Source organism: Lontra canadensis, unplaced genomic scaffold (genome assembly GCF_010015895.1).
Source record: "Lontra canadensis isolate GAN:19392208 unplaced genomic scaffold, GSC_riverotter_1.0 scaffold90, whole genome shotgun sequence".
Taxonomy (NCBI): Eukaryota; Metazoa; Chordata; class Mammalia; order Carnivora; family Mustelidae; genus Lontra; species Lontra canadensis.
The window spans coordinates 7,419,745-7,447,717 of record NW_022631084.1 but is presented as its reverse complement, the minus strand read 5'-3'; the positions used below and the strand labels follow the sequence as shown (position 1 = coordinate 7,447,717).

At 37.6% G+C, this 27,973-nt stretch overlaps 1 protein-coding gene and 1 long non-coding RNA gene across 11 annotated transcripts in view; both read left to right on the top strand.

Moving 5' to 3' along the window:
• MECOM (MDS1 and EVI1 complex locus) overlaps positions 1–27,973 on the top strand; it is a 540,895-nt gene that overhangs the window by 436,977 nt on the left and 75,945 nt on the right. The window lies entirely within an intron of this gene.
• LOC116854342 lies at positions 933–23,964 on the top strand. Its single transcript, XR_004380134.1, has 3 exons — positions 933–1,028; positions 1,638–1,748; positions 23,880–23,964. It is a non-coding gene; the product is annotated as an uncharacterized LOC116854342 (long non-coding RNA).

Sequence of the window (27,973 nt, the reverse complement as noted above, 5' to 3'; positions counted from 1 at the left end):
GAAGTCTTAAAAGATGCACTCCCTTTGCCTTCTTGCCTCACCCGTGGTGCAGGCAGGTGCTCTCCTGTTGTACTCCCATACACCTGACTACCTAGCAGCTTGCGAGCTCCAAGAAATCTAGGCCTGGGCCTGCCTTGTTTATGGTCTTATAGCTTACAGACAGTAGGAGCTCAATAAAAAATAGGAATAATAAGAAAAAAAGGGGGTAGAGAGACAATGCTGTTTTAGAGAAAATAAGTTTAAAAACTCTCTTAAGTGCATCTTGGGATGCAGCCAAGCCACCTATCTGCAGTAGAGGTGGGTCAGAAGTCAGCCTTCTCGATGGACACAGGCGCTGCTTTTATCAGTGGCTGAAAGTCTTCTACAGACTTCTTATTTATAAAATCAGTCACTTCCATACATGCTGAAAGTTCGAGAGTAGATATGGGCTCTAGAAACATGGATTGATATTGCTATACAACATGACTGGCCCCAAGGACCCATTTCCCAACTACCAAACTGGTGATTTGTACTGGCTTTGCGGTCTTACTTCTTTCTTACTAGCCATCTTCAGTCTGTGGGCTGGGGACCTAAATTCCTTTTATGTACCTTAAAATCTACTCCAAATTTTCCTGATGAAATCCCAGTTTGTTTTACAAATTGGCTAAGGTACCATGATTAAGAGAACTGACACCCATTTAGGAGACAAAATAGTCTGTTTAAATCTTGACTCTATTGCATAGTAATCTTGAACAAGGTCGTGATGCGAACTTGAACAAGTCACTGTGTTGAACTGAACTTGCTTCATATGTGCAATCAGGAAACTGGTCCTGGTCCATGTTTAGGTTTTTGACATGATTAGACTCATGTGAAAATCTGTTGTAAATTCTAAGCACTGTGATGTCACAAAGTGATATGAATTGACAACAGAGTCATGGAAAGGAAGTTGTCCATCCAGAGCGATGTTGAGTTTTCATTAGCCTGGGAATAGATCTTTATGTCCGGAATTATGAGATGGGTTTTGCCATGGGGGATGGCTGGATGAAGAGGTATTTGTAGTGCTCCCTCTTGTTATGAGAACCTCTGGAAGACTTTTATTGTTCACTACTCTCAAAAATTTATCCAGATTTCTAAAATACCTTGAGTTCTGAATGTTTAGATTTAAATTATATTTATATTATGGTTGAGTACGATTCTTTTCTTGCCTAGATAGTTGAATACTATTTTTGTGTGCGAGTAAGCTTAAAAATTGACTGTCTAAATATTTAACCAGAGTTATTTTAAAAGAATTTCATTATTTATCTTCTTTATGATTTATATTATCACATTCTGTGTCTGTAGTTATGGTTTATCATAAGCAGCCCATCTGCTACAACAGCCAAATTGGAACATTCATATAAGATGAGTTTAGATATCATAAACATGACAAGAGATGGGTTACATTCAGTGTTTCTCCATGTTTAACCAATTTAATTTGTTTCCTATGCAGAAGAAGCTCTAAATTTACTTAATATATGTTAGCACTTAGGAACATAGTTAGAAACAAGGCGAAGGTCTTAACCTATTCGTAAATAAATGAGAAGATTCCTGTCGGAGTGAAAGAGAGAGAGAGAATTTATGTCAAACAATCAGGAATTTAATACATAGTGGTCTTTTAGGATGTCCAGTTTGTGTACATACTCTTAAGGCATGATTACGAATAACTTCACTTCCTATAAACAATGTGACTGGAGAAATTACTCACAGATACAACAAAAAGGGGAAGAAAGGTAAGACGTTTTAACTAAAGCCAATAAGTGAATTACTTTCCCTGAAAAGGTTAAAAATGGCAGATTTATTTTTCGTTGCCATAATATTTGTCTGTGTTGGCCAGCTATCTGAGGTATTCTCCAGAAGATGCAGGGCTCCTTGAGACGTCACCACATGACCCCAGGTTCAAAGTTACGGCAGAGTCCTGAAGGATTTTTCTCCTCTGTAATTTGGGGACTCAAGACGTCTTAACCAAAGACTTCAGTCTGTTGGCTAAATGAAAGTATTGATACTGCTGTAGTGAGAACTTTCAGTGATTAGTCTGAATTTCCCTCTGCCCCTGGTAGAGGTCAAGTAGAGGACTTTTTAGTGCAAGCGAAAGAGTCATTCATTTTTCACTCTTTAGGTAAAGGACTTATGTCATATTATTAGTGAAAATGTGATTAACTGTTAAAGCAACATAGGCCTTAATGATCTACAAAGCCATTTCTCTCAAAGTTATGGATTCATTGCTCTGCAGTACTAAATATATGTTGTTCTAGGATCATGCAAGTCATGAATACTAAAAATAAAAATAAACATATTTCTTTGATGATGATTTATTACCAAACAATTTGGAGCTAATACATTTACATTATAGGATGCAAATACAAATGTGACATAAGCAAGTGGGCCTTTAAGATGAAGTGTCATTACTTTTGGAAATATGGGCAGTGCTTCAACTTCATCACAGCCTTTGTAACATAATGTTTTGAGAGCCTGTGACTGATGTTTCAACTTGCAGCAGTTTGGTTCTTAAATTCCATACTTAGCAAGAGAATGGTTTCATTCAGCCTCATTGATGACCTAAAACCCATATGCGGGGATATTATATGCCATTGTGAATTAGTATGCGAAGCTGGTAAAATGAGATTGACCAGGGATAGGGGGGTTCCTTTCTGGTAAGATGCTGAGTTCACAATGAGCATAAGGCAGAGCCATGGCAGTGACAGACCTAGTAAGGAAGGGTACCAGGAACCCACACTGGTACGAGCAGGCATCATCGCTCCTCTCTGGCTCTGCAGAAATACTCCCCAGGGGTACTGATGCTAACAGCATGGTTATTTTTCTGTATCTGGATAAAGCTCTTGTTACTTGTGATCACTCAGCAAGCTAAAAAGCCACACGGAAGCTGAGTATGTGCATGTCAGGTTGACCTTGCTGTCCTTTTCCCCATCTCTGTCTCTCCTCCTTCCAGCCCCACAGTCCCTTATCTGTCCCTTTATTTCTTTCATTCCTTCTTCAGTTGTCTCCACTCCCCTTCCTTTCCTTCATTTATTTTTCTTTGCTTTCTTCTTTTCCCACTTGATCATGTTTCTTGCTTTCTGCAAGAAACTAGGAGAGAAGCTGACGTTAAGTATTGTGGCGCTATATTCTTGGCACTGTCAATAACTTGCTTGGAGGAAAGGGGTTTTCTGGTATTGGGAGAGAACTGCATTCCTTGTGACAGAATATGAAATTCTCTTGCAGTTCTTGTATCGGTGTTACTAATTTTATTACTGCAGTCTAAGTGGATCCGCTATTTTCTTGGCGATTGCTTCTATGGGTACGATAAGAATAATAAGATAGTTAAAAAGGTATTTGTGCAAGGCCTTTAAGAAATAACTCAACGATTCGAAAGGAGGACAAAGGAAGCAAATGATGGAGCGTAGTACACATTATATGAGCCCCGCAGACGGCTCTACAAGTTAGACTGCCCCAGTGTGCGTCTAATTTATGTAGCTGATAACCCAAGTTAACAGAGACCCTGGCACTATTATGGAGGTAATATTTTCTCAAGGATGTACAGTCTTAAACAACTTCTTCCTGTATTAGGTTCATACATGGTTTTCTTTAACATAAAGCAGGTATGTCTGTTCTCTTGTTCCATTTCATTTTCTTGGAAAAATAAATTTATTGCAGGCCCGCTGAATGGAAATTCTGCTTACTGTTTATGACTGAGGTTGCTCTCCCCTCTTCTGTATTACCCAGGGAATTAGTTCAATATAGAGCCTTATTCCACACCCATTTCTTTATTTTTCCCCTCTCCATCCTTCTTTGCAGGGTTTGGTTTCAAAACCTATATTGCCACAGAGCAGCTGGTAGCATTTAGCAAACCACCTGCACAAGTAGTTCTGTTTCCAATGGAAGAAAATTTAGCTTACATAAGGCCAAAACCGGTAAGGTGTCGGCTTTTCCATTTTTATTTGTATTTGTGTACATTTTCCTACTCATTGATGAATGTTCTGCTAAGTGAAACTCAACTCCTTGGTAAAGAATGAGAAACAGTATGGTATAGCAGTCCTTTGTTTCAGGAAGGCTCTGGCAAATTGGAACTCTGTCAGGAAGGCGAGAGGTTGATCGTAGCCAGGAAGAGACTTTTAAAATCTGTAACTTCTTTGAAGGGTGAGAAGGCACCCTCTTGAACTAGAAACTCTGCTATGATTTTCCAGGTAACGGTTCCTAATGCAGACTAGGACAAGTGTCCTGGTGAGTGCTGGCTTCCCATGAAAGGCATCATGTGGTCAGACTTTGAATACCCCACAGTAAATAAATTACCTTCCTACTGCTTGGGAATAAGTTTAAATCTCAAAGATTTTATTAAATTGTTCACATAACTACACACTGAATATTGATCTGAACTGCACTAGCAGTGACTAATGTGTCAAGTGGTGACTTTCTTTAAATCAAGGTAGCTATTCTATAAATGAAACTCCAACCTGAAAAGCTGGCCATCTACAAATAATATCTGATGACTAACTTATGTAAGTGAACTGCAGCTCATAAGTCATTCTTGCTTACCTCTCTCATGTACTCCTCAGTTGGCATTTTTCCCCCCTTAGGTAGAGGAACTGAATCAGAGGAAGGCTATGTGACTTGGTCAAGGTCACTTCGCTGGTTAAGAGTAAATTCATTCAGACTTCTAGTATAGTCACCTTTCAAGGAGAAGAGTTTAATGGTTTGTATTGTTTCATATAGGCCTGAAAGTTATTGAGACCCACATATATAGAGATGCAGTCATTGTCTCTAGGAAACTAGACCATGTATATACTATGCAGAATGCTGAACCAAAGCTAGATTTCTTTTTGAATCCCATCGTGAGATGGAAAGGATCCTAGAAGAAATTTAGAAGAATATCATGGCTTTATAAAAAACCAAATATATGTGACCAAGGTCACCCATTGGCAGTGCTGATACTTGAACCCAAATCAATCCCTTTGCTTTCCTCTCCTTTTCCTCCCTTCCCTTCCCTTGTGTTTTCTCTTTCTTTTCTTTTTCATTTCTCTTTCCTTTCCTTTATCCATTCTCTCTCTCTCTTCTTTCCTCTCTTCTTCCTCAAATGCTGGAACACATATTCTGAGCCAGTTTCTACTCATCCAAGCTAGGTGTTGAATTTTAAAAACCCACTAATAACTCCTCCCCTGCCTTCAGGAGTTTTAATGAGGGATCAATTAACTGGAACAGTGCCATCTGTCATGGTGGAGGTATAGGATATTAGGTGTGTGTGATGCTTGGGAGGGATATACAACCAAGTCTAGAGGGAGTCAGAGAAGGTTTCCTTAAGGGAGTATATCTTAACCAACACCCAAAGGATGATTATTCTAACGAAAGGGAGTTTTATAGTAGCAGAGAAAAATGTTCAGGTATCAGCCCAGAGGCAAGAGAAAGAAGGGTGAAGTTTATCATTTGAAAGAAGTTTGATAGGAGTATGGGCGGGCAGGGAGTGTAGTGAGAGAAATACTGGATGAATTCCCTTTAAAGATAAATTGAGTTCAACATTAGATGTTTGTAAGACACCATTAGGAGCTATGAAGATTATAAGCTAATACTCTTTAATTATAATGGAATAATCTAGGATAGTGAATGATAAAATGGTAAGTCTCCCCTAAGAGGATACAGATTATGAACTTCTCTTGAGGTTCAGAGACAAAAGAGGTCATTGTTGGCCATATTAAGCCACCATAGTAAGACACCAAAGGAGGTGTCAAGGAAGATTTTCAAAGATGAGTAGCGTATCTGTAGATCATACTTTCTTGTATTCCTTCTGTCAATGAGCAAATAGTCTTTACCATCTGTCTCTGTCACCTCAATTTCCATTCAGTCTTCATCTTAGTACAAGTTCTATTTTGCCCACAACACTTGAAGAAGTAGTAGTGACCCCCAACTGCCACATCCAGTGTATTTTTCAGTCTTTTGCCCACTATAATGTCCTAAGGACAATTTTCTCCTTCTCAGACCCTATTCCTCCTCTGGCTTCTGGACCAGCACTCACTTCTGTGTCCCCCCTCTAATTCTGTCTCCTTATCTTCCCCTTCACAGACCTCAAATGTTGGTGTTTCCCAGAGTACAGACCTCAGCCTTCTTTCTTCACCTGAAGAGTCTATCTATTTATCCATTAAGGACTCCCAAACAGTGACCTTAATCTCCAAACCTACAATTCCATCCTCTTGCTGAACATCTGTACCTGAGTATCTTACCCCACTTCAAGTGAAGTGAAATCCCTTCTTCCTCACCTTATTTCCCATTGTAATTAATGGTTTCACCTTGCTTTTCAAGCTAGAACCTGAAAGCTTACCTTGACTTCTTGCATTCCTTTTCTCTTCACTCATGTCTAGTGATTTGCCAAATTTAATAATCTCTACTTCAGAGATATTCCTTGATTCTGCCTGATTCTCTCAAAGTGGCACTGCTTTCCCCTTGATTTAGAGCTTCACCACCCATTGCCATGATTGCATGAAGAGTGCTCTCCCTGCCATCACCATTTTTTTCTAAACATCAGTGTTGAGATAATCTTTTATTTGCTTAAGTAATTACTTTGTCTCCTTCTTGTTCTGCTGAATTGCTGGGTCCCTTAAAGATGCCTTAAAGAGATACACTGGTGCGGGGAGGCTCCTGAGCAGCTCAGTAGATTAAAAAAAGGACTCTTGGTTTTTGCTGGGGTCATGATCTTGGGGTAATGAGATCAAGCCCTGTGTGGGTCTTTGCACTCAACATGGAGTCTCCTCTCTCTCCACCTTCACCTCTTTCTTTAATATTTGTGAATTTGTGCAAGATTTTGCTTGGGAAAGCAAAGTGTTCTGCAGCTAAAAATTTTTAAAAATTAGAAAGTCGAACTCTGTAGTCTGATATATGTGGCCTTTGGTGATTTGATTCTAAACCTTCTCTTTAGCCCCATCTCTTCCCTCTCCTTGCCCCTCACCCTGATCATCATTCACTCAGGGTTCTCCTGAAAGCACTGTTGTCTGTCACCACTCCATGTCTTTGTTTATGCTGATTTTCCCACTTGGAAGTCCGCCATGTTTGCTCTCCATTTTCTTCACCTTCTCTACCCGGCAAATTCCCAATGATTCAGCTCAAATCTTGCTCTCATAATTGTCCCTGAGAGAGTAGTCTGCATGATTACCATCTCTTCTATAATCCTTAAAACATTAGTCACCTCCACCATCAGATTGTTTTCCCTATGGCCTCCCAGGGAAATGTATTGGTATGTATTGGTATGTATTGGTAGCCCAGCATCCGTGATACTGGAAGTGCTGCTCAGTTAATGCCAGCTCTGGTTGCTTGCTTCTCCTTCTGCTGCTATTGCTACAATGGCAAAGCAGAAGGACATTTTTGAGCAAAGGAGTGAAATATCAAGAATGGAATTTAGATGTTTAGGATGATTGATCTCAAAGTCAAGTGTAGAACAGAGAAAGGAAGAAAGTGTAGGGTCAGGGAGAGAGAGGGGTCTGAGATTCTCAGAACAGCATGGTATAAGTTAGATTAAAATCTACCACAGATTCATTGTTGAGTTGGTGGATATATCTCAGAGGAGAACAATAGAAGACTAAAAAGTTTGTTCATTTTCTTTAGAAATTCTAATTGTAGCAATGAGAGTTTTGGTCCATTCCTTTGCTTTGTTTATTCGCTCTGTGGAGAGCAGATAAGCTACTTGGTTCTACCAGTCCTCCCCGTCTCCATCACATAGCTGGAGTGGTGGCAGCAGAAACAACATGTCCTTGTATGTGCCAGACATTGTGCTCTCTGCATTACATGCATAATCTCCAAGAGATAGTGAGATAAATACTATAATAACCTTCACATTAGAGACGAAGACAGTGAGGCCCAGAGAGTTGAACTAGCTTGCACAAAGTCTTGTAACTGGGAAGTTGTGGACCATGGGTGGGAACTCAAATCTGTCTGAATCCAAAGCCTGACCTTCATTCCTACTCACTACTCAATCTCAACAGGCTCTGTTTAGCCAAGGACTTTTGGATCTAATATATGAATACTCAACAGGAACTCAGGTAACATATCCTTCATTAATGCAAACCAGGGAGCTCAGAGTTCCAGAGAAACAAATTCCCTAGAAGTCTAAATCTCACTTCTTTGAGACTGGTAGCTTCTATAATGCTGCCAAAAGGATGGAAAACTTTCCTGAAATCATGATTCCAGGAAACCAGATAACCGATCTTATTAGATTCTTGTCCTATATCAAAGTAAATTGGCGCTGAGTGACTCTCTCTTCAGAAAAGTGTATAAGCTCTGGCACGTGGGCTTAACCTCTGGGCCGTCCAAATTAAAGGCAATTTTCCCACACGTGTGAGTTCTCACCCAGGTCTCATGTAACTGAAGTTGTTTGATAGTTTCCAGCAGATGTTGACTCACAACTTGCTTCATGGCCTTAAACCAGTTGAATGGCAGTTTTCAAAGTGTGGTGGACCACATGCATCAAATATTGGGATACTGCAGAGTTCTGGACTTAGCCTCAGGTTTCCTGGTTCCGAAGCTTTGGGGCAAAGCCCAAAATCCTGCTTATTTCTCTGAAGCAAAGCATGGTGAAGAGCAGTGTAGCGATGGTCCTTGGGATAAAGGGGAACTGAAAGTGCTGAGTGTGGTTGTTAAAGCCTGCAGACATTTAATAATAATAATAATAATAATAATAATAACAGCTCTATTTTGTATTGCACCCCTCAACTGCCTTTCAGTGAGCGACCTTCTGTGCTAATTAATCACGAGCATATCAGCTCTGTAAATGTTTTGATTTTGTTCTAGCAATTCTCACAGCTGCCCAAGTGATCCCTCTTCCTATGGTTCATTCTGTTTAGCCTTTGATTTGCATCTCTTATCTCCAAATATGTATAATTAGGTTTCTGAGGGCCACCTCTGAGCAGGAGCTGTACTTGTGTTTCCTGCACAGGCAACATTATTATTCCCACTTCATATGACCAAACCCAGACTTCAGGAGCTTAATTGATGTGGCCAAGGTCATGGAAGGAGGGAACTGGAACTGAAGTTTGAACCCAGGTCACCTGCCTCCATAATTGTGCCTTTCTTCAATGTGCCAGGTCACTTTATACCATGTGGCTTTTTTCTTGTTACGTGCAGATACAGCTACTGGTTAAGGATCCTATCCAGGATGCGTGGATTACACGGTCACCAGAACTGTTTCTGTGGCACAGGTGTCTGTGCAACATCCAGAATCTTCATCTTAAGTTATAGCCCTGGGAAACATAGGAAAATTGTTTCACTTCAACTTCGAGGCATAGTTGAAGTCGGGAATTATTTTTAGTAGAAGTTTTATTTGTCGGTTGCTTATTTTTACCAATTTCATTAACCTAATTACAAGTCTCTTCTTCCCGGGGCACCACAGCTGAATTTTTAGTTAACAGTGACCAGTAGGACTTTCTGCAAAGATAAAAATGTTCTAAGTTTGGATTGTTTGATATACTTGGTACTGGCCACATGCGCCTGTTCAACTGTATGGCCAGCAGGACTGAGGAACTGAGTTTTTCATTTTAATTAATTTATGTTTAAATGTACATAGCCACCTGTGGCTTGTGGCCACCATATTGGACAGCAGAGGCCTAAATGGGTCTACAGGAAGACAACAAATTTGGGTGGTGAAGGATTCAGAACTGGAGTCCAACTGACTGGCTTACTAGCCTGTATGACTTTGTGTAAGTTACTTGGCACGTCTTTTTTTTTCATTACTTGAAATATAAAATGGCAGTAGTAATAGTATGTGCCTCCCAATTTAGTTGTGAGGATTTCATGAGTTTTATATAAAGATTCTTAGCACAAGTCTTGCACATAGTAAGGGCTCATCAATGTTAGTAGCTATTATTTTGGCCATTACTAATTTTAGCTCAACTTCCTAAAGAATTTGAAGTTTTTGCCTTTTTTGTCACTGGGAATCCACTTAAAAGTGTTGATAATGTGGTAGCTGCTTAATAAATATGTATTGAATTAAGTTTCTGAAATCCCTGATTTAGGACTTTTGATATGTAGACTGAAGTGCATATGTAGAGAGAGTGCTGGGGAGAGCCTCAGAGAAGGCCTCCCCTTCTTCAGATACACAATAGGAAACTATGTCTGTTTGTCAAGACAAATGAGAAGAAAAGGAAATGAACAGTCACTAATAGTTAGAAAAAACCTAAAATTTTTTTTTCTCATCTCTTGTCCCATGTGACTCAATACCCATGACCTTAAAAAGTCCAAGTTTGAAAAGTCTGAGGAGGTGATCAAGGGAAGGGCATTTTAATAGGACATGTGATAAGTAGTAGGAAATAGGTTCTGATCAGGCATATTATAAATATGGATCTTGATGATTTTTATTAGCCAGTCTGTTTCAAAATAACCACACACACCTAACCACACACACCTAACAACTTTTGCGCACCACATTTTGTGTGTACGTGTGTGTCTATTTGTGTGTATGTGTATATAGATTAAGACTGACATTAAAATTAGATAGTAAAACCTTTTCATTTAGTGCCAACAAAGTCTAGCCACAATAAATTGAAAATGTGAACTGCTTTGGCATGCCTTAGCTTTATAAAGCCCTGGAAATGGCTATACAAATATTTTTCTAAATGGAAATCATATTAGACTTGAGGTTTAAAGTACTGTAGATAGGAAAGAGAGGTAAATAATTGCCTTTTTTTTACTTTGTGACCATATTGTAAATGCCAGACAATGGAAAAACTAGTAAAATTAAAAAGGAATTCCTAAAGTGAAACAACATACTGGCTCACAAATTGTCTTTCTTCATCATTGGCATTGCGGATTTATATTGACTACATTGCCAGCAATTTAGCTGTGCAGGGAACAACTCAGGCTGCTTGGCTTGGGCTGGGCTGCAGGTCTAGGACAGAGATGGCGTGGGAGGTGGGATTCAAGAGCTACCATGCTATCAGTGAAGGTTTATGGCTGCTTGGTTGACAGCTTAAAATGAGAGACCAACTGCGTGACCAAAGGAAATATAATATGATCTTTTAATGAGTTGAATGCAGAGAAGTGTTTGAGGAAAAGGAACCGAGGTCCTTCTGAAGGGATTTGGTGGTCACAGTCTATACCTTTATTAGCTGGTAAAATGTGCCAAGCGTAGATATTTGGCAGTTTACTCTGAAGTAATTCCTTTCCTTTAAAAACTTTCAGTGGCAGGCTACCAAGATGGCCCTATTGTTACCTCCTTGTTTAATTGTTGACTTTGCGTTGATTTTGTTATTCAGGTAAGCCCCACCTATTGTTTCAGAGGTCAAGGAGCTTTTTCATTGCATTCAGTTTCAACTGTAGCCCCTGGTCAACCGCAGTCTTTCTTCTTAGGCAAACATTCTATAGCAGCTGGGTTGGAAACTATCATTCCACACATCACAGCAAATCTCAGACAAGTTGAGTTTAATTATTCCCTGTTGACTAGCTCTGCCATTACTAAAATCTCTTTTAACATGCTGACATCTAGAGTGGAAGTGTAGGGTTTCTGAGCTCTCAGCACAATAGCTTTTGCATTAATATCTCACAGTTTATTTCATGGAGCAAAGGCCTGCTTGTGGTGTCTAAAATTTGTTTAAACATAAATTGCAAAGAAAGGCATGGTGACAAAATAGAGCTGTATATAGGGAAAAGAAAGCCCGTGAATAGGTTTAGGTATTTTTTTTAAAGTGCATTTCTCTTATAAAAAAAACTTTTTTTTTTTTTTTTTTTTTTTTTTTGCCTTTCAAGTGCATGTCAAAGAGATTTTAATCACCCTTTTGTTTTTGTTAATTTTTATGTTTTATTACTCTGCTGAATAAATAGTATAGGTATAATGTATCCCAAACTAAACTTTTCATGATGTTTAACAAACTGTAATTTCATGATTAATAGTGCCTAATCTGAATGTCCCATGAAACTTTATGTGGTGAGAGGTGTTCAGCGTTACTATGGGTGAGCAACCTCACAAAAGGGACAGTTCAGTGATTGTTTCCAAGGAGATTTAAAGTCTTACGAGTTATGAGCAAAACAATAAAGCTTTGGCATTGGATATCTAGTATAACATGTCCTAGGATTGAGTACTACTTAGAAATTAAGTAATAGGGAAAGAACTGAATATTGTTTAAAAAATTATTTTGTAGTATCAGACATGGGAGAATCTAGCATGTGGGCACTATGGCTTTAAAGTTACATGTGCTTAGTGAACTTCATCTTAGCTGGCCAACACCCATTTGTTCCACTAAATACATGGCCCGAACCTTCTGTTTCTTTGCTGGCCGAACACTATTTTCCCCACCTAAGCTCCAGGCTTCCAAATTATGTCTATGGGAGACCCTAAAACATAGCAGGAGTGACCCTGAGGGACCAAGGTCCTTCTTGATGGGATTACCTTGACTTTGCTTTATTTGGGCATTAAGGCACATCAGCAATCACAAGTAATTTTTAAGAAAACCCAAATCTGATTACGTCTCTCCTCTGTCAAAAACCCTCCAATGGTTTCCCACTGCATTCATGATAAAGTTCAAAATTTATATCATCCCTTATGAGGCCCTCCATCATCTGCTACTGCAAGATCCTCAACCTACCTCTTCTTTCCATTCTTCAGCCATCTTGCAATTCTTAAACTTGCCTCCAGCCTCTCACACATTGTAAACATTCACTCATTTATTTATCCATTCATTATTTATTGCATCCTGACTGTGCCAGGCACCATGTTGATGGCTAAGAGATTTGTCAGAGGGTAAAATATGCGTGGTGTGTACCCCCCTGAAGTCTATCAACTAGTCAAGAAGCCTGAAATGGAACAAGTAACTATAAAAGCTGTTTTCTGAAACCATTTTTCTGTTGGACGTGGCTATCTCATTCTTATATTTCATGTCTCGTATTAAATATCCTGTTCTGGAGGAAACTTCCTTGATCCTTCCCCTAGATTATAACCTCTTAATACATGCTAAAGAAATAAAACAGAACCAAATTAGTAAAAATTAGTCTTAAAGACTTTATAAAGGCCCAACTTGGCCTGCGGCTTCTGGATTCTTCATGAGTCTTCACCATTCATCTTTACTCATGTGACGATTTAGCTCCTAGGGCCTAAGGCCATGCCTACCTATTGGGACAAACAAGATAGAGAAGAAGCTCTAAAAGAGTTAGAAGGGATCATTTATTGAGTATGTATCCATCACAGATATTATTTTACTCCTATTTAAATACTTGATCTTTATACAAATATTGCAAAATGAGTACAGAAAAGCAGGAGAACATAGAACTACAGTCCAGACCACGCAGATCTGCTACTGGGACCCCCCTGTTTTCTCAATGGTAAACTGAAAATAATAATATCTATTTCTTGGGATCATTGGGAGAATTACATGAGATAATATACAGAAAGTCCTCAAAAGATGTCTGCCACATTGTGAGTTCTGGCTTGTATTGTTATTCCCTTGTATAGATGAGGGGAAAGGCTTGAAAGGTTTAGGTAACTTTTGAAGATCATACAGCTAGCAATATAGAAATCAACAGAGTCAGAATTGAGGCAGAGGTCTGTCCAGTTTCAGACCCTAGTTTCTGCTTTCTACACTAGAGCAGGTAAATAACTACCCAGTGAGTGAAGGTGATAGAAAAGCCAATCAATAGTTACCAGAAGAGAAAGAGTCTGCTTTTAAAAGCCTGAGTTTTAAAATGTGTCTTCCAGCCTGGTTTCTGAGAATAAAGTTATGCTTGATTCCATACGTAATGGACAGCGGTGGTCATTTGAGTAATGTGCCAGATGGTTGCATAAATCCCTGGGAAGCAGCATATTCTTCTGTTTAATTTTAAAATACAATGTGTCAGGTTGAGAAGGGAAGATAAGAAAGAAATGACCCTGTCTTGTGCTGATAAATTGCTTTCTCTGAATTTACCTTTATTTGGATGCCATTCCATAGAATCTCTTTTCTTAGAAGGTACAAGGAGCCATGTTTTAGGGGGGAAAAAAATCCCTGCATTATCCTGAAACATTGTTGATGTAACTGATACCTTTGGTATAAAGTTATCGAGTTTAGGTTTTTCTTTATACAAAGATATCTTTACTTTATGGTTTCTTCTTCCATCGTGTTTTTTTATGATGTTACTTTTTCTACCCATCCTTTGTAGTAGTCCAGAATATTAAAAAGGAGACCTTTATAATTTTGATCTCATGCCTCCATTCCTGTCTGTTAGACTGGCAATATCTAATAATGTTGGAAAGAAACACTTATTGGAAGGACCACTTGCAATTTGTTCAAAATTTACTTCCACTTTAATGAGACATCTAATATGAGCCAGGGAAAAAAGATGTGCAAGACATATTTTTTCCAGTCTCAGAAATCTTTGAGTTTAGTGGTAAATATATGTCAATAGATATTAAAAAAAAAAAATCTATGGAGACTTTTGCTTACCGGACTATGGAAGCATAGCAAAATGCCCACCACTGGGAGTTTGGGGATTTGCTGTACATTCGTATAGATGAAGTCTTCAAAATAAGAATGAATTAGTTAGTAAATAATGGGTAGAAACTATGTGCTGAGAAAGAGGGACCTGCCAAAGCAAAAGGCTTAGAACCTGAATCATGAGGGTGCCTGTGTAGACTTACAAATCTGGTTTATATTTCTAGATTGCAAAGAATGATGGAGGGAGTAAGAAGACGTCAATTTGACAAGGTTGGTGGAGGCCACATGGTGCACTCTGTGTGTCATATTAGGTTCTTCGGCCTCTAGACTGTCAGTCACGGACAGTGATGAAAGATTTTATGTAGCAAATTAACATGATTTGTATGTAAACTAATTCATTGGTTGCATTAGTCAGAATGCATGTAATGTGGACAAGTCTGGATGCAAGAAGTTGGTTGTGATAGTTAAAGATGGAGCAGGCAAGCAGTAGTGAGAAGCAATGGATATCAGCAAATTTAGGGAACACAATTCATGAGGCTTGGAGATTAGTTTGGTTTGAGACACAAGGGAGGTATAGGGTCTAAGATAGTGCAAGTCAGAGATTGAGAGTGAACACAAAGTGTTTCTAGACCTGGCCACACTAAATTTAAGACACCTCTGGGACAACTGGATATAGCACTCTGGAGTTCAGAGGGGATAGACGTCAATGTCTGGGAGTTACCAGCCTAGGGAGGGTGGGACAATTAGAGCTTTGAGAATGGTTGGAAGAAAACCCAGTGGACATGTTCAAAGGAAAACAGGCTGAAGACGAAACCCTGGGAGAAACCCAGCATTTACTCAGCAAGGGGAGAAAATGACCCCAGTGGAGGATCCAGAAAAAGAATCCAGAGGAGCAGAAGGTGAGCCAGGGGAGAGTGAGTCATGAATGCCAAAGTAGACCATTTCAAGGAGGAAGTGGTTATTAAGTGTCAAATGTTGTAATTTTCACCTATATTTTATGTTTATTCCTATGCTTATTTTTTTTACCGTGTTAGCTAATGATAGAAATATATATCTCCTCTCCTTTCAGTAAACTATGGGAAGACAATATTGGCATGGAAATAAAATAATTATAGTAATAATCCTTTAATTGACAGTTACATAGTACTTAGAGTTTATTAGGTGCCCTGATAAACAGTATCACTTTACTTTCACAGGAATCCAGTAAGATAAGCACTGAGCCCCTAGACTTCTCCCCCTCTTCCCAGTGAGGAAGCCAATGCACAGTGAGGCTGAGTGACTTGTCAAGGCTAACTGCTGGTGAGCCGTAGAGCTTGGACGATACCAAAGAATGTCCTCAGCCTCCTGACCCGTCAGACCTTCATAATGCCAAGTAAGGAATCCGAACATGATGAAACATAGCATAGCCCTTTAGCCTAGGGATAGAAAATCTTCATATCCATTCTTCAGGTTTATTACTTTGCTCTTAGTCATTAGCAATCAAAATCTTCAAATTCATAAAATTGCAAACATTAAAATGCCCGTTACAATTTTTATATAATCTCTTTTCTGTTCCATTTTCCATCCACAGAAAGAAATTTTCAATTCCAGTTTGTTTCTTCTGAGATTAAATTTATTTGGGGGATGATTGCTAGAAACTTAGGTCTTTAATTATATCTATAGGCATTATTACAGAAGCAAGTAAAGTAAAAACATACAATCCAAAGGAAAGAAAGAAAGAAGCAAAATTGACATTTGTCCAGATTTTGTAAGATGTTGGGAAACATTATCTTGAATGCAACAGATAATAATCTGTACAAAACAACTCAAAAAATTAAATCCATATCTTGGGAGTTGGCATGATTGTATTACTTGATAGAAGGTGTCTACCATCCAGCTCTTAAATGTAACAGCATGTCCATGCCAGGTCAAACTAAAGGCACAAAGGCAGACTTTAGAAACATATATGTATATATTTTTTCATATATTCCTCTTAGCAAAAATTTGTAGCATCTAGAACAAAAAGAGAGTTCTTGTTTCTCATCCTCAGTCTTGTCTTTATGGTGTCTCCTGTTAGATTTCATGCAGGATTTCACATGAGTTTCCTCTGTTTTACTCCACTTTGGATAGAGCCCACTGAATGTTGGTTTAGTTTCCTATTGCTCATTCTGAAGTGACCTGGTGTTCCTTTTGTATTAATGTTTACTCTCCTGGGAACTTTCTATTTTGCTAGAGTCAGTTCTCTGGCTTCCTTTTAGAAAACAAGGCCAGTAGTTCCCTGCCCCACCGCTCCGTCTACATCTTAATAGTTTTCTCGGGTACTTTTTCCAGGCCAAGCTTCCCTGTTTCTCTTATGGGACTTTTCCATTTGACAACAGCTGAGGAGTAACTTCTTATCCCTTTTATTCTACATTTTCATCATTTCCTTCTTCTACCTCAGAGTGACATGGAGTAAGGGCTCGACAAATTGACTATCAAATTATTCATTCCAATAATCATTTATTTTGTTTAAAATTATTTTCACTTTCTTCTGAATCAATTTCTAAATACATTTTAATACCATTTTTATACTTCTCCTTTTAATGGACTACAATGACCATGATATGAAATGTTAAGGGGCTTAATAACTATGTTACAAAACAATATTTCAAACTTCATTTTATCAAACATATACTGGGTACTTAATATGTACAAATCATTGGAGTAGGCATTAGAAAAGATTAAAAAAATCACAAGGGCTCTGTCTCCAAGAAGAACAAAGCCTAACAGGGAATTCAGGGTGAAGGAAAACTGAACAATGTACCTTAATTCTTATTGGTTATTAATAGATTTCTTCATGAGAACTAAAGCAATTTAATTAATTCTTATGACGTCAGCAAATGTCTCTAATGGAAAAAGACAGTAGCATTTTACTTGCAGCATCTTTCTCCAAACCTTCTCTATTGCTGCTTCTTTGCTAAAAAAAAAACCCAAAATTAATAATAATAGTAAAAAAATAATAATGAAGTATTTTCTGGTAGGAAATTGGCATGTTTAAAATTAAATTATGCCTGTATACTTAGAGAAGAAAACAGTCTTAAAATAATGTAAAGGCATTTGTAAGTAACACAATGATATAAAAACAAAAACAAATTCCAGCAGTACGTTTTGAAATTTTCTTATTAATCTAACAACATGGAAAGAAGAATATCCATTCATTCTAGAGTTTTAGCCTATGTGTATGAAAGACTGTTCTGTAATTTATAAATAAAACACTGTCCATTGGCTTTAGAATCTGTAATCTCCTCGTAAAGAATCAAAAAGTCTACAGGACTCATTGGAAAGGACATTATAGGTAGAATCTCAAAAGCACCTGTGAGGTTATTTAAAGAATTAGTTAATATAGTTAGTTTGGTTTTCTTGTTAAGCTGCCAAGTTGAACAGTGTACTCTTTTTCAATAGTAATAGAGAAAAATCATCCCCAGCTGCTGCCTTTATATGAGGAGACACTGAGTCTTCCAATCCTTGATAAACTGCAGGGTGAATTCTCTGTGAAACTTTGTGGAATGTTTCTAGAATTAGGGAAGCTGGCTCATAATTCAGGATAAAGAAATTATCATAGCTTTAGCCACCCTGAGATGAATGGAAAAAAAAAGGACAAGTTAGCATTTTTGGCACCCACAGAAGTGTGTATACCTTTGAATTGTGCCTTCGTGTGACCTGGCCTAATTTAGTACCTTGGGAAACAATGTAATTTGAAGTTACTTCTGAGAGAACAGAGAGACTTGGTGCTGACTCATAAGATCTGGAACAGACAATTTTAATGATTAAAATAGGTTATCTAAATCAACAGGTAGAAATAGGATGACTGAATCACAAGAGGGCTTGCAGTATTAGGTATGTGTATGAGATAGTTTGTGATAGTCTAGGGACTTCATTTCCAGTATGAAATATATAAATGGCTAAATATAATTTTTCTAAAATATTACTTCATTGGGCCAGTGGTAAGATATCATCTTGGCCTTTGTATTTTGGCTGGCTGACATTTTCTTCTTTCCCATGAAAAAAAAAGTAGAACTGGCCTCATATAGAATTGAACAGAACGGAGTGTCATGCTGCCCCTCTCTGTTTATTAAGATAAACTTCTGATAAGATGGTTAAGCAGGAAGCTGGAATAATTCAGAGAAACTAAAGGCTACTTCTGGCTCTCACTATCTAGGACATATTATTTTACATTTAGAAATGTATTTTGAAGGTTCCTTTTTTTTTTTTTAAGTACAAGATGTACTGAGTTTTGAATGATACTTTAGGTTTCTTTTTAGTGGATATTGAATAAGTGTGAAAAAATGTCAATATTTTTATTTGTATTAACACTCTGAGGTCAGAGCAAACATTTAGTAATAAGAGAGAAACTATGCCACTTGGGTTCTGGAATGTTTGCAAAGAACATAGCAGAATACACTTGGAAGTATAATTATCATAATTTCCATTTATGAATAATTTTTATAGCATGTTGATTATTTCAGTCCAAGTTAATGAGATTAAATTTAACCTGTTTTTGGTAACTCCATGTGTTGATTTTCTTATCATACTATCAAGTCTTTCACCTAGTTAACAAGTCCAAGTCAGGGAGAGATTTCACCTGTGACCCAGGATAAGATATTAAGAACTATGTTTCTGCTAAAAATCATGTTTGATTTTTTTCCCTATGTTAAATAATAAAACAGAAAGCAAATTCTTCTTAATAGCTATTTTTGTTAGTTAAAGCAAATTGTTAATTTAATTTAACGTAGGCTTAGGGAGTGGACTTATACTAGATGAAGGAAAAACATTATCTATAACTTTTTAAAGTGTAGAAACCAAAACCTGAGCAAATATAATTTCTTTATTTTTATCCACATGGCTTTTCAATTAATAATATATGTACATTTAATGCAGATTAATTTTAACTATACTATTTTAAATCACAGATATTTTGCTTTTACTATGTTCTTTGAATTTTTATATATGTTAAAGAGTTGCATCCTTGTATGGAAATCTGAATTTTTTCCTCTTATTCCAGCTTTTCTGTGTGACTTCCTAATTGTCTGGTTTCAGTCAGAAGAGCTCTCTCAATGAAAATCAGTGTATTATTTGGTTATTTATAGCCCAGCCTAACTACAAGGTTTAAGCACCAAGAATCTAACAAAGTAGACTAATGAGGTTTCCAAGACAGTTTTGATATGGAAAAAAAGATTAGATATAGGTTCAACATAGACCTTTAAGTTAACATAGGAAATGAATTTAGAATCTTTTTGATTTGCCCATAACCAATTACAGTGCAATTGATGTTAACAAATCTGACCTAGCAGGATTTTAATCTATAACCTGGCAATATTTACCAATTTCACAGCTACAATTCTTTAACTTAATATCTCTCAGGCAAACGAAAATAAAATAATACCATAATTTAATAAAGAACTAACTAGTTCAATTTAAAGTGGCATGGAAAAAAAAGAGATAATACTGTAAGGTAGAAAGTTGTCAGCGTTAGCTTTGGAATCTAAAGCATTTCCAACAAAAACTCATTATAAAAAGTCTAAAAGTGGTTTCAAAAATTCCTCTAAAAGTGATCAAATTATTTAACAATAGAATTACCATATTCCCCCCATCCCTGTCTTCATGTGACAAGCTGCTATTCCCTTTCATTTCTCAGGGGTTTTATTTATTGCATTTATTTTATTTATTTCATGTCACAGAGTATTTTAAAGGCAAATTCTCTTCCAGGATCAGAGTTAGTAGGTAGGGGAATAATAACTCTGTTAATTGAAGTATGGAACTGGGAAGGGCAAGTACTTAAAAGCTATTTACACATTTTTGTTTCAATAAAAAGTATTGTTTTATTAAAAACAAATTTGAAGCTACATGTGCATACATGCATACAGAATCATTTTCCTGCCTTAGGCTTGCATGCCAATTCATGGAAGTATAGACTATCTACAGATATAGAGTAAATTTTTCAGTATTCCAAGAACAAAATAACTTTCCAGAGGAGGGATTGGAGGGTGATTACCCACGGTGAAAAGCAATCATAGAGGATTTGTGAAAGCAGTTTAAATTGCTGTTAATCATCTGAAATACCTGTATATTAAGAGTTGCTCATTATGTAAAACTAACTGCTCAGTAGATAAACAACACTGCAGCATTCTACTTTGTGGGACCTTGAATTCCCTGGCCAATCAGTTATGTCATATATCGGAGAAATGTCCTCTTCCTCCACTCACGGTCCATCCTTAGTACCTAGAAACGGCTGGCCTCCCCAAAAGGCTGGAAAGCCCCAAGATTTGCAGTAGGACCAGAGGAGTTGAATATGCAGCTGCAGAAACATTTCCATCCAGTTCATCCCCTACATTAGAGACAAACTGACGAGAAGTAAAACGTGCTAGAAAACAAACAATAAATAATAGATTATAAAAGTAGACAATGACATTTTGCTTATTTCTTGCCAAACAGTCTACATAATTTAAGTATATTTATGAACATAGATTTGTATGGCTTGCATGTTTAGTGTATGAAAACTTACAAACTATTGTTTTGAGTCATTCAGATATAAAACAATAAGCCTGTTGTTTAATATAAGATGTACTTCACCTCAGTACATGTGCATCGTGTAATTATTTTACGCCACTTTGGCTTTATCTCTTACGCTTGTTACTTTTGTTCACGTTGAATTGGCATTGTGTGTTATTGCCATCCACACCCTCTTCACTACCATAGTTCTTACAGTCACATAAATAAATACTGATACCTAGATGCATTTATGTACAACCCTATACCTGGGAAGGAGTTTGAAAATAATTATGAAATGTTTAGCTGTCCTTCAAAAACTCCTTTTGCTTATATATTTGGAATGATGTTGAGAGAGTAATAAAAATTTAGGCAATTCAGATCATGTGTCCTGGAATGTTCAGTAGCACCTTTGAGAACGTTACAAGGGGACCTGAAAATAAGAATGGCAATCTTCCTCTCCCTGTCATCCTGTTATTATTATTCTAATGTATATTAACCTGTTGCTTTCTATAGCCACCACATAATAAATAGAAAACAATACACAGTTTTTTAAGACAAAGTGTATGTTTTCTTCAAGGATAAGTTTCAGTCATCACTGTTGTAAGCATGATGCATGAGAAAGCTGTGATAATAATGGGAAGCTATTAGGGGTAAACAGCAAGAATGGGAAGAAAAAAGGGGACCCCTCTGCACAGTGCGGGAGAAGGGATCCTTCAATGAGAGTGGAATTCATGATATACATAGTATGGCCCAGCTGTTTGGGAACATTAAAAATCCCTTCGCTTAAGCTGTTGAAAGCTGCAAAAAAGACCAAATGTTTTCCATCTCAAAACACATTTTACTTAGCTGTGTTTTGAAAGCTGTTATCTAAACATTAGGGGGGAAAAAAAATCAGCGTATTCTAACATGATTTCTTCCTTGGGTGCAAATCAGCAGTTGTAATTTAATTTAGGAAAGAAAGTGAAAAAGGTAGAAGGAAAAGGCACATTTTATTCTCCTACCTTCTTGTTTATCTTTCCTTAAAGTATTTGAAGAACATAAAACAGGGAAATAAAAAAGTCACCAGCATAGAGTTTTGTTAACTTATCTCGTGAACGTTAAACATTATGCCTCAAATTTCGTATGGTACATAAAGTGTTTCGCCCGGCAAGATCATGTATATAGCACTTCAAAAAAGCCAGTAGGACAGCCCACTAAATGTAATGGATGTGTAACAGCAGATCTTTAGATCTCTTGTATTTAGCATGACAACTTCGGGTTCTTTAGGTGCTTTAAACATGATATCTCAAACCCCGTATTTTTTTCCTAGTGATGAAAAACATAGACTAATTACAAACTTCTCGTATGCTATAGATGGCTTGACCATCCGGGGCAGTTGCAACATTTTGATTATACTGTATCTCCTTTGGTTACTGGGGTTAATCAGTTTTACAACTTCACTTTGTTTTCGTGATGCATTTTCATCTTATTTCTCACTGGAGTAAACGCTCACTGAGCACAGTCACAGTCTGCAAATGCGTTCTCTAATGGCACAGTAAACACTTCATTTCTATTACCCGAAGGTTTTAAGGTGAAATCTTAGCTGCTGTCTGATTGCATGCATCCATATATGTCTTCACTAAATTCTTGAAGAACTCTTGTTAAGCAGTTTCAGAAGATATCTTAAAACAGAGGACCTGATTCCTACTTTAAAACTTAATTCTGTAAACCAACTTATTTCCTGTCAAAACTTAAGCTGGCTATTATGTAGAACAAACTTTTGTCAGAAAACTTTACTAGGAATCTGGCTTAGACAAGAATACAACAGGGGGTCCGTGCCTTGCACCTAGGATGCAGACCGCAAGTGGTTTTCGATGATAATAACACAAGGAAGTTTGAAGCAGTGTAAAGAATCAGATAAGGAAGCTGATAGCAAGGGCCAGCATTCTGGATTTAGGAGGAAACTGCCACTAATAACTCCAACCACCTTCCGTGGGCAAAGAGACATAATTATGGTTTAGTGACATAATGTTAAACATCAAATTTCATTGTTTTTACTAGCATCCCTATTATGCCAGATGCATGGTTGTGGACAGAAAAATAAGAAATTGTTTTGTTTTCTTTTACTTTTACCTTTATGTTTTTACACAAATCTAAGTGACAAACGTAAGATGAGGATAGGTAGGTAATATACTTTCTGAGGTCACTTTTGAGAACCTTAGTGGATTAAAATTTTACTTCTAAGAAGTGCCTGTCTCGAGTACTGAATTTCTTTTTCATGTGTTTTTTCCTAATGGACTACAGTTAAAGTATATTCATCAATGAGAGAGTAATTGGAAAAAAATGGGATGATGCCATAAACCAAGCATTGGTACAAATTTGTCCTTACTCTGATTATGATTGAGCCTTAGGAACATTATGTCCCTTCTCTGGCCTCTGTGTTCACATTTGCAGAATGACTGCATTAATTACTTACATGCTCTATAGATTCACTGCTGTCTCCAGAGTTTATAGTGGTCTTGAAAATGCCCCTTGTGGGCTCTTTCTTCATTTGTCTAATATGCTTTGTTAAACCGAGGTTAGCATCCCTTAGGCTCCCCGTCAGTCAGTGGTTGGCTCAGAGTGACCCTGAATTTCAACTCCCAATATCAGACAGATGACTTCTTTGGCAAATTAGGAGACCAGTCTTTCAGGTCTTTATGTCTGAGGTAGTGCAGTCTGGGGAAGAGGTTATAGCAGAATATACAGTCATTATTGATCAGGGTTTGATTCCCGTCTTTAATACTTAACGGTTGTGTGACTTAGGGCAAGTAATTTACTCAATCTTATTGAGTTCAGTTTTGTCATCTATAAAACAAGGATAATAATCACTTATAGCCTGTTAGTTATTAAATGAAATGATGCATAATAAGCACTCAACATAGAAGAGGGACTTAATACATGATTGTATTATGATTATTATATGTCTTACCATCTTATCATTATCTCTTGCTTCTGTGACTTCAGTAGCTTGCTAATTGGTCACCTGGCATCCACTTGCTGCACCCCAGTTCATTTGTCACATTGTTGCCGTTGGAGGTTTAAAGATGAGAATTTGTCAAAGATCATGTCTGATTTCTTCCCAGAATGAATGAATAAATGAGTAAAATTAACTAGACTGACTGATGTCAGAAAAAAAAAATATTTAAAGACACTTGCTTTAAAAGAAATGATGGATATTGGGGGCCTGGGTGGCTCAGTTGGTTGAGCATCCAACTCTTGGTGTTGGTGCGGGTCATGATCTTAGGGTCCTGAGATTGAGTCCTGTGTGGGGCTCCGCATTCAGCAGGGAATTTGCTTGAAAGATTCGCTCCATCTGCCCTTTCCTCTTCTCTCTCTTTCTCTAATAAATCAGTAAGTCTTAAAAAAAGATTTATAATAAAAAACAATTTACAAAAAAGTTAAATCCATGGGTTGATTTTAAAGGGATCACAACACACACACACACACACGCACACACACACACACACATAAAACAGCAATGAGCATATGTATTTAGGCATTATGCTTATAATTTGGAAGGGTTTCATGATTTTTGTTATTGTTATAATTACTATTGCAAATAGGTTGACTATGACATAGACTGCGTCTTTCGTTGTTCAAGAATATGGGAAACCCCATTCTCTGAAATCAGATATGTCTAGCTTACCTACAAAGCATTATACCTGGATATGTACTTTAAGGATGTTACCAGTTATTCTTAGGTTAATAAAAAATTACCCTAGAAATTTCATGAGTCATCTATTGCTTTTAGATTTTTACCAGAACAATTATTTTTCAATGTTACTCTAATTTATGTTAACAGATTCACCCAGCACTGAGCATAAATCTGCCTGGTACATTTGAATCCGTCAAGAAAATTAATCTTCGCTTAAAGCACACACATGAGTATACACATACCTAAGATACTATAATCATATTTTAAAAATGTATAGGGATGATTTTATACACCTGAGGAACAATAGAGATTCTGGGTTTTATCAAAGCAATGAAGCAAACATTGAAAATACATTTAGCTTATGTCCAGCACATAGTAAAATCCCCAGAAATACTCTTTTCCACTTTTGGCCAGACTTTGAATGAGTACAAGTCTCACTTGTCCCATAAAGCTTCTCTCGCATGCCAGCCTTCACACATCTCTCTCCTGTCTGAATCTCTGTAGCACTTATCATTTGAGCCACATAATTTAGTACTTAATGACTTACAATCTTATGCTATTTGCTGTTCTTTCAAGTAGCTTAGTCTTGTCTCTCTGGATAGATTGCATGGGCCTGAACAGCAGGGACAGTGGTTTATATTAATTTTTTATTTCCTTTGGTTTCTAAACCTTACCCTGCAGCATGTTTAGCTTGGTTATTTTCAACTGTGAATCAAGAGCCAAGGCATTGGAGAGCATGGTTTGTGATAGAGGAGACATTCCAGAGTTATTCTGAAACCCAAGAGTTCATGCAAAATGTGTGTGTGTGTGTGTGTGTGTGTGTGTGTGTGTGTACATGTGGTCTTTTTTATGCATACAGCAATTAGAAAAAGAACTTCAAATTAGACATAGACTTCCTAACTTAGAGATTGTGATCTATTCCCACATTCAAAAAAGGAAGTTGTAGACTGCTATGTACAATATACCACAAGAAAACAAACTGGACTGAATATTGATTGCCTCTGAAAAGTGAAACACCTTTGTGTTGTGTTGTTTGATTAGCAAAACAAACATATATTATTTTTGTAATTAGAAAAACTTCAAAGAAAATGTTTAAAAATGAAAACCACAAGGAAATATCAAAGTGAAGTGGAGTGATAAATAAAATTAACAGATTTTCTGGAAGAGAGAAAAAAAATATATAGATAAATCCAGCCTCTTTGCTGAGATAGGTGGAGAACCACTAGCGCTATGGGAAAAGCATTTGCTAAGAATCAAAAAGTTCTGTTTTCTAGCTACAGGGTCAGCACTTACTAGCACTGGGACCTCGGGCAAGTTCTCTAATGTCTGCATCTCCTTTCTCAGTTTTATTATGGTGATAATTTTACTTGTCATGCCCTTTCATGGTTTTGTAACCTTAGTGACTTAATTAATTTAAGTGGAAAGTATATCCCTTGGAAAGGATAATGGGTATCCCTACTATGCTCTGTGTCCCGTCTGATATAGTTTGCTTGGTACTTAGGCAAACCTGGCAATCTCTCTGGGAGCCTCTGGGAATGGCAGCCAGCAGCCACTTTATCAGAAGTGGTTGTAGCTCCTAGGAGAGGTCCTGCTACCTCAGGCAAGGGGCAAGGTCCTAGTCCATGAGGAGGGCGGAAGGGGAGAGAAAGAAATTGCTAGTGTTCTTTTTCATTATGCATTTGATACTGATATGTTTGTATTGCCTTTCTCCTAGCTTTGGGCTGGAACTGGGGGCAACTCCTGGTAAACAGCTTAGCAAGACACTTCTTTGTTCAAAGATCAACATCTTAGTCCTTTTATAAAGATAACAAACATTAGTCTGAATTTGCAAAGCAGCTAACCCTCGTCTGGTACATGTTCCCAAACCATGATGTCCTATGTGATGGCTCTGGAGACAGAACACAAAACTTTCCGAAATCTTGCCATAATGTCACCACTCTGAAACTTGTCGTGACTGCCTTCTTCTGTTTTCAATCCAATATAGCCTAAAGTCCAATAGTCTTTGGAAAGCATTCCATAATTAGGCCTTATCAAGTCTTAGCCACTAATGCTTCTTAATTTTATGGCTTCTAGGGAGTCCTAATGAGAATATTGAGCAACAGTTCATGAGCAGAAATGGAAGTGGGTATTGTTAGATGAGAGCGTGAAAGTGTCCCTTTGGAGCTACAGCCCACTGGGGCCAAGTGCAGGCTTGGGGTGCTCCTTCACAGGCCTTAATGCCCTGATGACTGAAGGTCAGGCCACTGAATTCTCCATATCCACCAAAGAGCTTTGGCTGCTGTATTTTGTATCTGTTGCTGCATAATAAGTTACTCCCAAACTTCGTGGCTCAAAACAATACTAAACAGTCATGATTTTCAGTTCCTATGGTTTAGGACATCAGAAGCTGCTTAGCTAGCTGGGTGGTTCTGGCCCAGGGTCTCATCAGGTTGCAGTGAAGATGGTGGCTGTGGTCATCTGAAGATCTGACCAGCTTTGGAGATACATTTCCGATGGCCTCTCACTCACATTTGTGGCCCCAGCCAACAGAACAGATTTTCATGCCGCAGACGGCACTCCCTCGACTCTGATGCTCTGCATTTCACACCAGCGTCTCACTCTGCATATCTTCTTTCCTTTCCTTTAAATGCTTCATGTCCCATTTCCCCCACATTTTGAAGAACTGTTTTGTTCAGTAGCTTAGTTCAACTTATGACTGAACTGTAATTCAAACTTATTTCTGTTCAAGGTTTACTGTAAAAACATGTGTGACTTCCAGTAGAATCATGAAGACTCCTGTTTCTCTTCATGTGCCTTCTTTCACCTATCTCCAAGACACTCTTCTCTTAGGAAATACTTCTCCTCACTAGCATCGGGAAGCTTAATTTAATGTTAGGGACCATAATGAGTGTTTATTCGTATTGCTTCTTTTGGTTATTCTCTGGTGCTCTGTGTTTCCATTTCTGTTTCTCTGAAACAACCTCTACCTGAGTGGCAAAAAATAGGAGAAGAAACGTTTGTCTTAGAATGTGAGGATGTCTGAGAAGAAGAAACCATAGAAGGCATTTATATAGCGGATAACTATTTTATAGTTAGGACTCCTTTTAATGATAGCTAATGTTTATTAGGTGCTTACATGCTATGTGCTGAGCTAAGTGCTATGCGTGGATTATTTTATTTCATCCTCTCAATAGCCCTATGAGATACTATTATTATCTTCATTTACAGATGAGGAAGCTGAGACACATGTCACTTGCCTAGCACATAGTGAAGCTGTGATTTAAATCTAGTCTGCAGTTTTAATCACTACACTGCCTTTCCTCCTCATGGGTCTCTGCTCTGCACCAGGCATTATGCTAAGTAATTTTTTAAGGTTTTATTTATTTTTTGAGAGAGAGAGCAAGAGCATGAGCCAGGGGAGGGT